We start from the raw sequence: 15,425 nt of genomic DNA on the forward strand, positions 1-15,425 counted from the left end.
ATGTTCCATGTAATGAATAAATGAAGAAAGATTTTTCTTTTCAGTAAAAATAAATTTCATTCCTGGGGCACGTGAGGGGCTCAGTCAGTTGAGTGTCTGGCTTTGGCTCAGGTCATGATCTCATGGTTCGTGAGTTCAAGCCCCACATTGGGCTCTCTGCTGTCAGAGCAGAGCCTGCTTCAGATCCTCTGTCCCCTCCTCCCGCCCCTCCCCCACTTAAGCTCTCTCTAAAATAAACATTAATAATAATAATAATAAATAAATTTCATTCTTGATTTCGAAAGCATGTTTAGCTCGCCTTTAAAAAACAATGCCTTATGCCTTGGCATCCTAATAGAATTGTCTTGCCTTTGTTGACTTACCATTAGGATGTGTGTTGGGAATAGATTCTCTGGCATTTATTTATTCTGAGATTGTTAATTAAGATGGAAGTGCTTCTGGGGAGCCTGGGTGGCTCAGTTGGTTAAGCATCCGACTTGTGATTTCAGCTCAGGTCATGATCTCTATTGAGGTTCATGAGTTCGAGCCCTGTGTTGGCCTCCATGCGCACTGTCAGTACACAGACTTCTTGGGACTCTCTCTCTCCCTCTCTCTCTGCCCCTCCCCTGCGCGCGCTCTCTCTCTCTCACAAAATAAACTTTTTTTAAACATTAAAAAAATGGAAGTGCTTTTAGAATACTAGTTTCCACGGACGTAAATTTTTGAAGGATTCAAATTGTGCATATAATACAGTATCTTCCTTCTGTATAGTATCGGGGACATTTCCTTTATCGTTTGACAACATAACTTCTGATGACAGCACAGTGTGGGTCCATCATGAAGGGGTGCCCACATTTATACAGTCGATCACCTACTGCTGTACGTACAGTTCAGGTGTTTCTCTGCTTTCAGAACACTCTTAGAAACAATACTGCATTGAACATTCTTAGAACCAAACCTTTGTGCGCACATATGGTCATTCTTCATGACACGTTTCTAGAAGCGGGGTCAGATAGTGAATGGGTAGAAACATTTCAAGGTTTGCTGTTTTACCAAATGGGTCTCCTAGAAAAGTCTCAGATTTCATTCCCCTTGTGTGTCTATAGGGACCCATTTTCCTGGGTATTGAGTGGGTATCAAAACTGGGTATTGAATGTTAAGACCTGATTGTTGCTAAACTGATAAGCAATAAGTGTATCAATTATTTTAAGTAGTATTTTTTACTACTGGGATTGAACAACTTAGCACATGTTTACAAGCAATTTGTGCTTTTATTTCTTTTTTAAAGTATATTTATTTCTTTTGAGAGAGAAAGCATAAGGCGGGGAGAGGCAGAGAGAGAAAGGGAGAGAGGGGATCCCAAGCAGGCTTCGCACTGGCAGTGCAGAGCCCTATTTGGGGCTTGAACTTACGAACTGTGAGATCATGACCTGAGCCGGAATCAAGAGTTGGACCCTTAACCGACTGAGCCACCCCAGGTGCCCCAATTTGTATTTTTATTTCTAAAGAAATCACATAAACAAATTTCTTCCCCAACCTTCATACAATCTTGGGAAGTGCTTTCCCTATACAAATCCTAGATAATTAATTGAATCCCCCCTTCCCTAAGGCTGCATAGGAGATAGAAGACCCCGGGCAATGTCATCTGCCCATAACCCAACATAACGGATGGTGCACAGGGAGCAGACATGTGCTGGGCACCATGCAAAGTGCGTTCTTTCCATGCTTGTCTTCATTTTACTCTCAAAACAACTCCATGAGACGGAAGGTGTTGTCTTCCCTCCTCACAGATAAGGAACTTGGGCTACATCATTGGCGAAGTCGTCGCTCACGGAAGACTGGCCAGAATCCACACCCAGACTCTGCAGGAGTCACCCTTTCTCAGTTTCGAAGCCACCCAGAACCTGCTGGACCAACTGGTCACTTGCCCCCCACCCCCACTGCAGGCCTCTGCGCCCCAGGCAGCCAGACCCCCTCGGACTTTTGTCAACAGCCAGGAAGGTCAAATACTGCCAAGCCCCTCATGAGGGCTGGCTTGCTCACCCTCTCTCACAAGTAAGAAACATAACAGGAACAAGAAGAGAGGTTGGGATGGGAGTCTGACAGGCAGTACAATTAGCGCAGCTAAAAGATTTCCTTCAGTGAACGTCTTATGTAGCAAGATGTCCCATTGCTTGGTTTCCACTAACAGGCAAGTTCTAGTCACCTTTGGCTTAACTTGGTCTTTGAGGCCGACTCAGTCGTTCCCTTGATTCATTCGTGGGTTGGTAAAACTCTGTTTTGCTACCTGGGTGGAGGAGGGCTAATGAGGTTAGGCTGGACAGTCCCCCCTCCGGATTCACAGAACATAGAGTGCTGGGGAAGTCACGCTTCCTGGGTGTCATCTGGCTGGGTGGCATAAAATCCCCCCACGCCCACCTCAGGCAACCCACGGTGCACGGAGATCCAGAGCCTACGTGATGAGGGCTTTAATTCATCCCGAATGGAAGGTTCCAGGAATAGGCACTTCGCACCAAATAATTGAGGGGAAATTGATTAGACGAGGGTATATACCAATATTGGTCACTAGAACCTCCCCCACTGGCTGCAATATTCTCCATGTGTGCCATCCAATATGGTAGGCACTGGCCGCCTGTGACTACCGAAATGTGGCCTTGAAATGTGGCCAGCGAGACTCGAGGAACCGAATTTTTAATTTAATTTCATTTAATGTTCAAGAGCCACATTCAGCTAGTGTGACTGTGTTGGCATAATTACGTGAAAATCGCCACCCAGGCCCGGCGGAAGAGGAGGAAAGTCAGAAAATTAACTTGAGAATTTGCTGCCCTGATGTAGCTGCTTTTCAAGTAATGTCACCATGAAAATGTACCTTTAAGTCCCCTTCCAATCGCTCCGAAAGATCAAAAGATTTTATTTAGAGCTACTGCAGGCGAAAGTGCTCGTTTGGACTTTATAAACACTGGCTTCCCAAGTCGGGCTCATTATTGCCTAAGGAGTTTAAACCCATCGAGAGAGAGCAAACAAAACAAAACAAAACAAAGCTTTCCATGTTTCTAAAACCGGGTGCCAGCTTCATTACAAACAGACAATTGAAATATCCAAGTGACGAGAGTGATATCCGAAGCTGAATATTGATGGCATGAAATTCTCGTTTTGCATGAATCTTTCTCACTTTCATCATGGACGTTGCGTTTTCGTTGCCTTTGCAACGAGCACGGTGCTCCCGAGGAACAAAGCCACACTTTTCTTCTACGCCCTGCTGTTGCGGGTTGGGGCAAACAAGTTGATAAGATTTGAAAGCCAAGTCAGACCGCAGACTTCAGTCCAGGACTGTGTTCATTTAAAGCATGTCTTTGCATGGGGGGGGGGGGGGGGGGGGGGGGGGGGGGGGGGGGGGGGGGGGGGGGGGGGGGGGGGGAGGTGGAAGAAACGAGGCAAAGGGATGGTCCAGAGGAAAGGTGAATAAATAAATAATGTCACGTGTTCCCCCCGCCCCCTGGGGGGGCTCCTTGCCTGTGGGTCAAGGGTGGAGGACTAGGCAGACTTCAGAGGCTCCTCACCGGCAGCCCCTCCTGCCTCCTGGGCCCCCAATCTAAGGGGTCCCTGTGAAAGGGCTCCCCTACTCTGGCACTGTCCTTTCTTTCCGCCACGGGGCCAGGCAGGCTGCAGGCTCCTTGCCACGGGGCAGGTGCCTTTTGTCAACATCATGACCTTGAGTCGTGTTTTCCTCCAGGGCTCTCTGTCATTCCCCTTCGCCCAAAGGATGACAGAGGCAGGCTGGAGGTCCTCCAGTTGACTGTTAGGACAAAGGGATTTGAGGCTGGGGACCCAGGTCCCCAGAAGCCACCTCAGGTAGCACCTGGGGAAACCCTCCAAATGCCAATCATTTCTGTTCTCGCCGGTGACCCCATTGCCTCTCACGTGACCCTGGATTTCCTCTCTCCCTCTCTTTCCCCTTTGTTCAGCTCTGCCATATTTGTGCCTAAGGACTCCGAAATCTGTCCCCAGTTCAGCCGCCGCCCCTCCCCGCTCACCTTCTCATGGGCTCCCGTCCACACCTGCTCCCCTGAAATCCATTCCCTGCACAAGAGCCACGTGATCTTTGTAACAGCCTAAATCTGACTATGCCATCACCCTGGACCAGCCGCCCCGAACACCCTGAAAGCACATCTTTCACATTGTTTCGATTCTAATTCCTCTAAAACACTTTCCACCATGACTCAGACACCCCCTTGGGGACTGCGTCACTTGTGGTGAGAGTCACCCCTGCACACGCAGTGCACCCTGGTGCTTTCCATGCACCCTGTCCCGTCCTATCCACTATGTTCGGTTCTATTGCAGATTTGTAAGTGCAAGCACGACCCATTAAGCTGATTTCATAACCCACACGAGGGTCTCAGTTATACTAGAATAAAATCGATACTCCCTTCGCAGACCAAAAAGGCCCTCTGTGATCTGACCCCTCTCATCTCCCAGACCGCATGGCTCCTGCCTTCCCCATACCCCACCCCCTCCACCCACAGCGGCCTCTTTACCCTTCCTCCCACAGGGTAAGCTTGTCCCTACTTGCGGGTCTTTGCACTGGTTGTTCCCTCTGCTCAGGACACGGACCCACCCCCCCAGACCTCCAGACCCCACTCTTGTCTCACATCAGGCCCCCCTACTTTGACGCCCTCCCTAACGAAGCCACGCTCCACCCCCCGTCCCATCCCTTGGCTTTATTTTGTACTTAACACGTATCACGATTTGAACGGTCTTTGAATTTGTGTTCTTGTCCGGCGACTGTCCCCGGGGAATAGGAGCCCCAGTTCAGCCCAGCATCCCGATGGGTGGCTCTCACACGGTTCCAAGCATCACACTCACCGGGGGGCTTGTGAGCGCTCAGATCACAGGACCCGCCCAAGAGTCCCCATCCCGTCGGCCTGAGATGCAGCCGGGGAAGCTGCTTTTCCAGGTTCCCAGCTGATGCTGCAGCCACCAGTCCGGGGACCATGTGCAGAAACAACGATGCCCCCCACGCAGTAGGTGCTCAACGACCGCTTCAAAGGGGAGGAGGAAGGGCACTACGGTTCACACTGTGTGGCATTCGATGTTTGAACGTGAGATGTATCCCCAGCACCATTACTATGAACTTGCCCAAACGCCCAGACCTCAGTCCTTTGTCTACAAATAAGGAATTTGAACCAGCTGGCTTCTCATATTTCTGTCACTTCCATACATGGCTTTTTTTTTTTTTTTTTTGAGTATTTGGTTATAAAACATTCTGGACTTGTTTTCCTGGCCCCTTAGACACTGTCCAAGTAATACGTTAATGTCTCCCAGTGAGTCCTGATAGTTGTATCAAAAGCTCTGTGCTGAAGACTTGGACACACACGTTTGTAGCAATTTTTGTTAGTAGGCACCAAAAAAATGGGAACAACCCAAACCGCCATCAATAACAGCAAATTAAGGCGCATCCATACAGCGGAAAACTACTTATCAATAAAAAGGAACAAATTATTGATACACACAACAACTTGGATGAATCTCAAAATAATGCTGCTGAGAGGGGCGCCTGGGGGGCTCAGTAGGTTCGCGAGTTCACAAATCTCACGGTTTGTGAGTTCGAGCCCTGCGTCAGGGTCTGTGCTGACAGCTCGGAACCTGGAGCCTGTTTCGGATTCTGTGTCTCCCTCTCTCTCTGCTCCTCCCCTGTTCGCACTCTGTGTCTCTCTCAAAAATAAATAAACATTACAATAATTATCGTGAGTAAAGAAGCCAGACCAAAAATCACTACCTACTGTCTGCATGTATGATTTCTGATACCCTGGAAAAGACGAACCTAATCCATGACTGAAAGCAAAGCAGGAGTCGCCTCAGGGCAGGGGTGGGCAGGGGGGCGACGGGGCAGAGCCCAGGGGGATATGTTGGGGTTGGGGGGACAGTGACATTTCGTGTCCTAACTGTGGTGGTGGGCACCTGCGGTACACACATTTGTGGAAACTCATTCTGCTGTCCGCCTCAAACGGATGCATTTTTCTACATGTTAATTATACTTCCATGAAGATGGTTTGAAGTTTAAAAACTACTGAAGCGTGAAGTTTAAATGCCGAACCCACAAAAAATTGCCCCCCTTCCCGGTTATTATTATTTGTTAACTCCAGAGCCAAACAGATGTCCACCTGTCTACACCAGAGAATTTATTGGGGGACTTTTCTCACCGGGAAAACACTGCGACAGCCCAGAGCCTGTCTCCTGAGGTTTTCTTTCCTCCTGCCTTTCCCAGATTTCTCCCTGAAGGCCAATTCCACCGAAGTGACCCTCAAAAACCCCAGTCCCTCGATTCTTCGGCAAGAAGACACCCTTCTGAAAATGCACACGGCTCGGCAGGAAGTGGGTGCTGAGTTCCGCTGAGCACCTGCTGCCCTCAGAGAGGTCGACGCGCTGAATGTTCTGTGGTTGGTTTCAATGGCCTCACTATGCGAAAGTGAGAAAAAGCAAGGAGGTGGGAGAAGCCGGATGAAGTAGGCAAGGTGGGGGGGGCCTGCGTCCCAAGCCCGAGAGAAAGAGGAGCCCGGGAGAGACAGCCTCGGCTTCCGCTGTGTCCCCTCAGGGCCTGGGAGGAGGCCGGGGGATTGCTCCGGCTCTGCGGGCAGCTATATATAGGAGACAGGCTGGCGGAGGCTGTGTTGGTGGAGGGGATGGAAATGAACTTGGAATAGCTGGACGCTGCTGGCTGGCCTGGGTTGAGAACTCCCTGAGGTCAAGAGACTTCTGGTGTGAGCCCAGAGAAGGACTTTCCACTGGGCGGCGTGTGTTCTGCCCCGAGCCACGTCACACAAGGTGACACTCTATGTTTGGCAGGGTGGAGGCCATCGTCTCGGGCGCGGCCTGGGCGAAGCCCCAGGAAGGCCGGGCTTTGGCTCAGGAGACGGCTGTTCCGTCCCCAGCCCGGGAAGAGAGCAAACCAGAGGTGACTTCTTCAGGGTCCCCTGAACACCCACCCTACATCTTCCGGGGCAGCCCCCTCTGGGGCTGGGTGAGGACATCCGGAAGATGGGGGTCTGCGTGTTTTGTTTCTCACAGAGGCAGCACTGCCATGTGGGATACATCTCTAAGGTAGCGTGGGGGCTATTTAGGGCTTTCCCTCGTAACTTGCAAATTTATACCCTAAAATAATCATACTGGAGAAATTCCGGGGGCGCCTGGGGGGCTCAGCTGGTTGAGCGTCCAACTCTTGATTTCGGCTCAGGTCATGACCTCACAGCTATGAGATCGAGGCCCGTGTGGGGCTCCATGCCAAGCATGGAGCCTGCTTGAGATTCTCTCTCTCCCTCTGCCCCTCTCGCCTGCTGTGCTGTCTCTCTCTCTAAAATAAAAAAGGAAAATCTAGGGGTGCTTGGGCAGTTCAGTGGTCAAGCATCCAACTTTGGCCTAGGTCATGATCTTGCTGTTCCCAAGTTCGAGCCCTGCATTGGGCTCTGTGCTAACAGCTCGGAGCCTGGAACCTGCTTTGGATTCTGTGTCTCCCTCTCTCTCTGCCCCTCCCCTGCTCATACTCTGTCTCTCTCAAAAATGAATAAGCATTAAAAAATTTTTTAAAGTAATTCCAGATAACAATACTTTAAATAGGAAACATTTATTTCTCTTCATATAATAGAAAAATGCAGTTATACAACCGAGGGGGGCTAAGATACCCCTTGATGTCAAAATGCTTGATGTCAAGCTGTTGCTTCTTTGCCATTCTTTGCACCAGGGTCCCTCCTCAAGATTCATAATGATTGCTTAAGCTCCAGCCATCAAATCCTTATTCCAGCCAGCAAGAAGGAAGGGACAGATATTTCCTTTAAAGATATTTCCTGAAAATGACAAATAATTCTTCTGCTTGAATCTCATTGGCTAGTAAATCACTGGGCCACACCTGGCTGCAAGAGAGGCTGGGAAAGGCAGTCTTTATCTCAGTGGCCACACACCAGCTAAAAATGTGGACCCCTCATCCTGGTGGAAGTGACTTCTGAGGCAACGTCATAAAAGGGCTCAGATTCCACTGGGCTCTCTCTGGAAACCAGCCGCCATGCTGTAGGGAGTCCCAAGCAGCCACATGGAGAGACCACGTATCAAGTGACAGTCCCAACCGTGGCCAATAAGGAGCATCGACTTACAGATGTGTGAGTGAGTGAGACTTCAGGTTATTTCAAACCTGAGCCATCAAGGTACCTCTGCCCTTCACGTCTTCCCAGCAGGAGCCCCAGACACCGTGGAACAGAGGGAAGCCCTCCTCCCTTTCACTCCTGGGGCCACTAACATGCAGCCAAGAAAGCGGCACAGAGGGCTATAGAATTTGGACATTATTCTGCAAGTGGCAGAGAGAGCCCAGAAGAGTTTTACCCCCCACCCTTCAGCCCCCCCAACCGCCTGCCTCTGGCTCCTCCCCCTCTCCTGCCCCAGAGGACCAGCTGCTGATCTGATCACAAGCACTGACCCAGCTAACATGCAGTTCTAAGCCAATTCCTCCTCCGCTACCGTGTCATGTGCCCCTGGGGCACCCGTGCACAGAAGAAGTGTGCTCCAGGCCGTGACCCAACGCTCCTGGTCTATTCCACGCAGCAGCACAAAAGTCTCCCCTTATTGTCAGGGGATGTGGTCGGGTGTGTTCTGCACGCACATCTCTGGCATAAAGAATTAAGTTACTGATCTTATGGAGGACAGTGGAGGAGGGAGGCGAGCTTAGAGGCGGGGGCACGATTAACAGGCTCTTGCCATTTGCAGATGGGGGATTCAGTGCTTCCAAGCATGTGCAGGGTTAGAAAGGCGAGAAAGGAGCTTTGGGAAAATATTTAGGAGGTAAAATTGGCAGGGCTTGGGTATCAGCTGGATGGGGGTGGGGTGGGGGGAAGGTAGGAGCTCGGGATGATTCTGACATTTCCGGCTTGGGGAGCAGCTGGTGACACCATAAACTATAGTTTGGACAGATGGATGTTTGTTTGGGGACATGTCAAGTTGTGACCAGAGACAGCCAGGTGGAGGCGGCTAGTGGATGTGGGTGCGTGTGAGTTTGGGGGGTGGGATTCTTCATCAGATGTCAGGATGCTGGCCAGAGCATTCACGTCATTGTGTACCGGATGCATTAAAGGTTTGAAGAAACCTAAGTGCTGCTCTCTAGGGGCTCAGCTCATCCCAAGGCCATGAGCAGAAGCAGGAAGGTCCAGAGGTCGGGTGGGGATGGATAACACAGGCTGCCCTTGACTGACAATGGCAGATTGATTGCAGAACTGATTCTGCACCTCTCCCTTCCCCTGCCCCCTTGGCAAAGTGACCTTGCAGCCTCCCCTCTCATGATACGGAGTCCTTTTCCTCCCTCCTTGATTGGAGCTCAGACACGTGATTTGTTTTCAGCACTGGGATGTGGTAGAAGTGGTGCTATTAGCCTCTGGAGGAGGACAGACCATATGGAACCCAGCCGACTGATTACAGCTGAGACCAAGTTCAGCCAGCCAGCCCCCAGCTGACTCACCAGCTGCCCGCGGGTACACAGAGGTCAGCTAAGCCCAGCTCATATCAGCAGAACTACCCAGCTGAGCCACAGACTCGTGAGTAAGAGTAAGTGGCTTCTCCAAACCACTACATTTGGAACGGTTTGTTACGCAGCACGTGTAACTGATACACTGACCCTGGGAAATAAGTAAGGGGAGGTCTGTATCATATAGTTTGTTTACTCAGAAATGGTATACAGCAAAAGAATATGCTAGGTATGTGCCGAGGAAGTAATCACCCTGTCCCCTCTGTCCCCAGAACTTAGGTGGTTCACAGCACGGTTTGTAGGCCAGATACTTCTTTGTAGGTGGGGGGGGGGGACTGCCCTGTGCACTGGGGGGTGTTTAGCAGCATTGCTGGCCTCCGCCTGCCCGATGCTAGTACATCCTCCTTCCCCGGTGTGACAAACAAAAATGTCTCCAAACATTGACAAATGTCCCCCGGGGAGTGAAAACTCACCCTCAGATGTAAACCATTGGGCTGCAGAATTCCAGAAAAAATGTAAGGCCGGCCCTCACAGAACAAACTGGCAGACAAAGGCACTGAAATAGTTGGCCAATGTGGCTGCTACAAGAGCATCATTGATTCACTCACTCATTCTTGCGTTCATAAGCAACGGCTGCAGGCCTGCTACCCACTGGCCACTGCAGTAGGTGCTGGAGGCCCAGGCCCTGTCCCAGAGAACTCATAATCCAGTGGCACGCAAAGTAGTGTGAGCCCTGGGACATCAGGGAAGAGACACTGAAGATTAGCACAGATTGAGATTAATAAGCAGATGAGTGGGAGGCAGTCAAGGGCAACTTCCTGGAGGAGGTGGCTTCTCCACTGACATTGAAGAGCTGACTCAGACTTCTTTAGGGTGAAACACAAGTGTTTGGGGCATACGGGAAGTCAGAACACATGACAGGCTCTGCAGATAATTGGGCATCACTGGTGTGGGGGGTGAAGCGAGCAGACTGGACCTGACGTCTTAAAGGAAATACAACCCACTCCCCGCGGCAGTCGCGATTCTCCAACTGCTCCCGGCCACACATCACTTCCCGCGAATCTGCCACGAGACAGAAAGCAGACACAGGCATCCAAGTCTCTACCACGGTGCCGGAGCCAGGCCTGGGGACGCTGTGCCCAGCCAGCAGGGTTCAGGGAGAGGACTGAGGGGAAAACAAGGCTTCACTGTGGGGCCTGCCGCGTGGGACGGCCCGGCCCGGCCCCTCCTAAGGGCGGGCACACAGCTGCATCGAGAAGACGTGAAAAGCAACATTGTGGACAGGCTGGGCAGGAGGGGGCTCTGAGCGCCTCACACTCCTGCCTTCATACTCCCTTGATCCGAAAGAATCTTTGTGCCAAAGGACAGAACCCGAGAGCCTTCCCCCCAGCCTCTATCTCAGGTAAACGGAAATACCATTCACTCTGCAAATATTGACCAAGGGCTTGCGTGCACAAGGCCCTCTGTGAGGTGGGGCTGAGAATGCCATCTCAAGGTTTATTGGGAGGCGGGCTGATAGGGCAGGCTTAACAGAAACTTCCAGAAAATATTCATCGTGTATTTGCCGTGTGCCAGGACACGATGCATACGATGTGGAACAGGGCAGAGCGGTTTCCCGCTGTCACCGTGCTTACCCTCCAGCGAGGGGACAGAGACTGGACCGGCACATCAACACACAAGGTCGTGTCGGGCTGGAAGTACTTCTCAGGAGACAGTGAAATGAGACCCTGAGAGAGAAGGCATGCAGACCGGGTGGGATGGCCACGGGCAGTGTCTCCGGATGACAGGGGCGCTGGGACCCAGCGGATTTACTTGTTTGTTCAACCTGTTCATGGGGCACCGCCCAGGCGCCAGGCGCCGGGCATATCAATGAATGAAATCGATAAAGATCCCTGTGTCATGAGGCCAATATCCTGGGAGTGAGGGGAACAGAGAAAACAGCAATTATCTGACAAAGAAATTACATGAAACATTGGAAGGTGATGAAATGCAATAGAAACGAGAATACGTGGGGCAGGAAGAGAGGGGGCCAAGCCTTGAGGGGAGGGTGGAGGCGAGTCAGGGTGAGCCTGCCAGTGGCACTGGAGCACAGGCAGAAAAGAAGGAGCCGCGCAGGCGGAAGTGTGTCCCAGGCGAGCCCAGGCAACTCTCAGAAACCATGACACATAATAACAAATTGTTGCTTTCAGCCACGGAGCCGGGGATGCTCGTTACACAGCAGCGGATGTCAGGAGAGCCACACTAAGCCCACCAGCCGGCCCAGAATCTTCTCCACGCCAGGCCCTCCACCGAGTGAGCCCCTGATAATCTCAGGTCAGATTCCCTTGACTCCTTTTACGTCCCTCCTGACCCGCTGAAGTGTCTCCTTCCCACGCCCACGTTCCTGGCCGTGTCGGGGTGCGGACGCCACGCCTCTGAAACCCTAGACCCCAGCATCCGCCCGCTGACCGTGGTCTTCGGTCCTGTTCCCACTGCTTCAGCTTCTTCCTCCGTGGGCCTCTCATCTGCCCACTCAGAGACCCTCCGAGCCCCATCCTCCTCACGTCTCCCCTGGGATATTGTGGGAACCCCCCTCTCTGTCTGATCCCTTGCAGTCCAGCTGCGAACACGCTGTTCCTGAGCACGAACGTGGGTGTCTGAAGATGTACAAGCACCAGTGTGTCCCTGTGGCCCCTTGTGAGGGGTCTTCCCACCATTCCCACCCTCTCCTCCTCCCCTTCCCCACACGGCTGTGGTTACTCTGAAGACACGTGGGTCCCCGGGTGTGTCAGGCTTCCCCGCCGCGTCTCACATTTGTACAAATTGGCCCCTTGTCTAGTTCCCTCCCCCGCTACTTTGTCGTGGGGTGCGTGCCTGCCTCTCAGCAAATATCACCTTTGCTGGGAAGTCTTTTCTGGTATCACCAAGCAGCCTTAGAATCCCCTAATCAGAGTTGTCAATGCATCTGCATTATAGTACTGGTCATATTGATTTGCCCTTGCTCTTTACTTGTGGGTCTCCCCTATTACGCAGACTGTGAGCATCCTGAGGGCAAAGCTACTTCTCTCAGCCATCCAGACCCTGATGCAACATCCAACATAGCATAACAACTTACCTAAATGAAAGGTCAGCAAACTATGAGCCACGGGCCAAACCCAGCCTGACCCCTGCCTATTTCGTATGGTGCATGGTACATTTTATGGATGAACATATGCAATCGACTTGATGCCAGGGAGCACTAATTTTGAACTCCAGTTCAGCAAAACGTTATCGCTCCCTCCCCAGAAGAATTCCATTCTTCTCATGAGTCGACTTGTATTTTATAGAACACTGTGCTCAATCGTTATTATTATGTTTTGAATCTTATCAATAAAACTTTGATAGACAATTGTTCTATCTCCTGTCCGTGAGAGTCCGCTTATTAGCTGGCCCTTCACTGACCGAGTTTGCGAGCTGGGTGGAGACCGAAATTTTCAAGTGCTGCCTTGACACCTTGGAGCCTCACAGGTCTGACCTGTAAGCCCCTTGCTCTCTCCAGACGTTCTCCCCACACAGGGGGAAAGCCCCCCACCCAGACCAGTGGCTGTCACCTCCCTGCTGGCCTCTGTGCTCCTCCTCCCGTGGGAACCGCGGGTCACCCACCCTCCCGTTACAGAAAGCCCGCCTCCCACAGCCCCGGGAGGCTCACTCCACTGTGGAGCGTAAGCCTGGTGCGGCCCTGAGTGGTGTGCAGTGTCCCCCCCACAGGCTAGGAGCACGCATGTGGGCGGGGCGGGGGAGTGGGTGCCACTAGAGTGCCACGAACGTCTTCTGTCCAGTGGTGTGTTCAGAGTTGCGTGCTTGGCCATACTGTTCAGGGCGGGGGACCCTCCTTTGCCAACGGGGTGGAAAAGAAGCGATCAGAACCCTGACCCCTCATCTGATGAACGGATGCATTTGCTGGGTTCTGGAACGCGTTCAATTTCCCCGTGCCCCCCACCCCATCCCTACCCATGCACCCCCCTCCACCCTGCGCCCCTCCCTTCCCACCAGGCACACACCACCTCTCCTCTGTGCTCTCTCTGTCTGGAAGGTAAACCACTGCATCCTGCCAAGCACACTCTTAAAATCTTCTTGAAAGCTCAGCCCAGCCCCTCCCTGGCCCAGACCCCTTGATCCAAGAAACAGAAGTGACTTTCTGAGCGTTTTGAGGTTGGAAGTATTTGACGGCTGGTCTGTCTAAACACTGCATCAATAACCTTCATGTGCTTATGAAAAGCCCAGTATGTGAAGGTGGGGTGCGGGTGCGTTTTTAAGGCAAGGCTGCCAGCTTCCTTCTTACTGGGAGCCTGACGGGTTTACAGGACACCTGAGAAAACGAAGTAGGCGCTATGCCTGTGGCGTGTTGATAAAGCGATCCGGAGGGGAAAAAATCCCCGAATGTGCCTCGGTCCTGGGACAGAACATTGGACCTTTGTGTTTCTTTACAGCCAGCAGCCAACTCAAAAGCAACAAACAGAAACCTCTCTCCGCCTTCGCTGAGCCCGAGAAAACCCCAGTCGGCCACCGTGTTGATTCTGGAGCAGATGCTGAAGGGACCGTTGTCTGGAACTTCGGTTAATGTGGGCACTTATCAAGCATCTTCCACCGCCTCCCTGGCTCTGCAGGCCGGAGAGGGGGAAGGCGGGCTGTGCGTGTGTGTGGATACAGCCCTTCAAGGAGAAAAGTCCTGAATCCGTCTGAATCATGGGGACAGAATCCTAGACACTTGGGGCCCTGCAGGGGTGGGTGGGTGGAGGGGAGGCAGGAGAGGTGGGGGGAATCTCTACTCTTGTGTTCCAACACGTCTCCCAGAGGAAGAGCCGGGCTCCTGTCCCCATGTGGCAGGTAGCCATTAGGGTTGACCAGGTGGCCCTGTAAGGTTCTGGTGGAGAGAGGCCTGGAGGTGGCACCCACATGGTCGGCTGGGGCCAGACAGCAAAGGGGTGAGCACCGTGTAGGGAGCATGGGCGGGGGCCTCTGAGGAGAGAGGCAGCAAGGACCGGATGGTAAATTATTCAGTGTCCGCGGTTCCCTTCCCCCGGTGTGCGTGTCCCTTTGCAGTGTGACGTTGTCATCCCTCCCTTCCGGAGGCAGAGTCTATTTGTCCCCCGCCTTGGGCCTGGCCTGGACCCGTGACTTGCCTGGATCAGTGGGATCGGGAAGAAACGACAGCACATTGCAGCCTAGGCTGTAAGAGTCTTTGAAGCCGCCTGTCCCCCGGGAAGGCCACTGCCATGCAAGGAAGCCAGTCTAGGCGGCTGGAAGATGGGGGGCCGCGCAGGACAGCCAAGGCCAGTGCCGGCTCCTGTGAGACCCGCGAGGGAGGCCATCTTGCGCCTCACAACACAGCAGAGCGTCCAGCTTGTGCACTCGAGTCGACCCCAGTGAGACCAGCAGAAGAGGCGCTGGCCAACCTGCCAAAGCAGGAGACGTTTGCTACTTTAAACCATTAGGTTTGGGGAGTGACCTGTCACCTGTCAGGTCCAGATGCCGATGCAGATGGATGGTCACAGGATGACAACTTGTCAGCCCAGCGCTGCCCAGCAGGTATGTAAGGTCAGCCACGTGTGGAATTCCAAGTCTTCTAGAACTCACATGAATGAAGGTAAAAAGAAACCGGTGAGATCCATTTTAATCATATATTCTATCGAACCCGACGGATCGAAAATACCTCCGATTTCAATATATGATCAATATGGAAAATATTATCAGGTATCTTACATTTTTTCTTCCTTGCTATGTCTCTGGAAGCCAGTGTGCGCTTCACACGTAAGGCACACGTTGGGCCCAAGTGAACACATTTTGATGGCTCGGTCATCTCCTGCGGCGAGTGGGCCACTATATTAGAAACCAGCTTCCACTCCAGAGGGTGACGGGGAAGTACAGACACCCCAGCCCACGGGACGAGGTGACAAGGTGGGGGCTCTGAGACGCTCGCACAGGGAGT

General features: G+C 52.3%; 1 long non-coding RNA gene across 1 annotated transcript; it reads left to right on the forward strand.

The window, feature by feature from the left end:
* The first annotated feature begins 10,781 nt into the window (after positions 1–10,781).
* LOC120223144 lies at positions 10,782–14,205 on the forward strand. The gene is made up of 3 exons (XR_005526220.1): positions 10,782–10,880; positions 11,668–11,791; positions 13,927–14,205. It is a non-coding gene; the product is annotated as an uncharacterized LOC120223144 (long non-coding RNA).
* The last annotated feature ends 1,220 nt before the right edge of the window (positions 14,206–15,425 follow it).

Source organism: Hyaena hyaena, unplaced genomic scaffold (assembly GCF_003009895.1).
Source record: "Hyaena hyaena isolate Hyena2069 unplaced genomic scaffold, ASM300989v1 scaffold_0, whole genome shotgun sequence".
Taxonomy (NCBI): domain Eukaryota; kingdom Metazoa; phylum Chordata; class Mammalia; order Carnivora; family Hyaenidae; genus Hyaena; species Hyaena hyaena.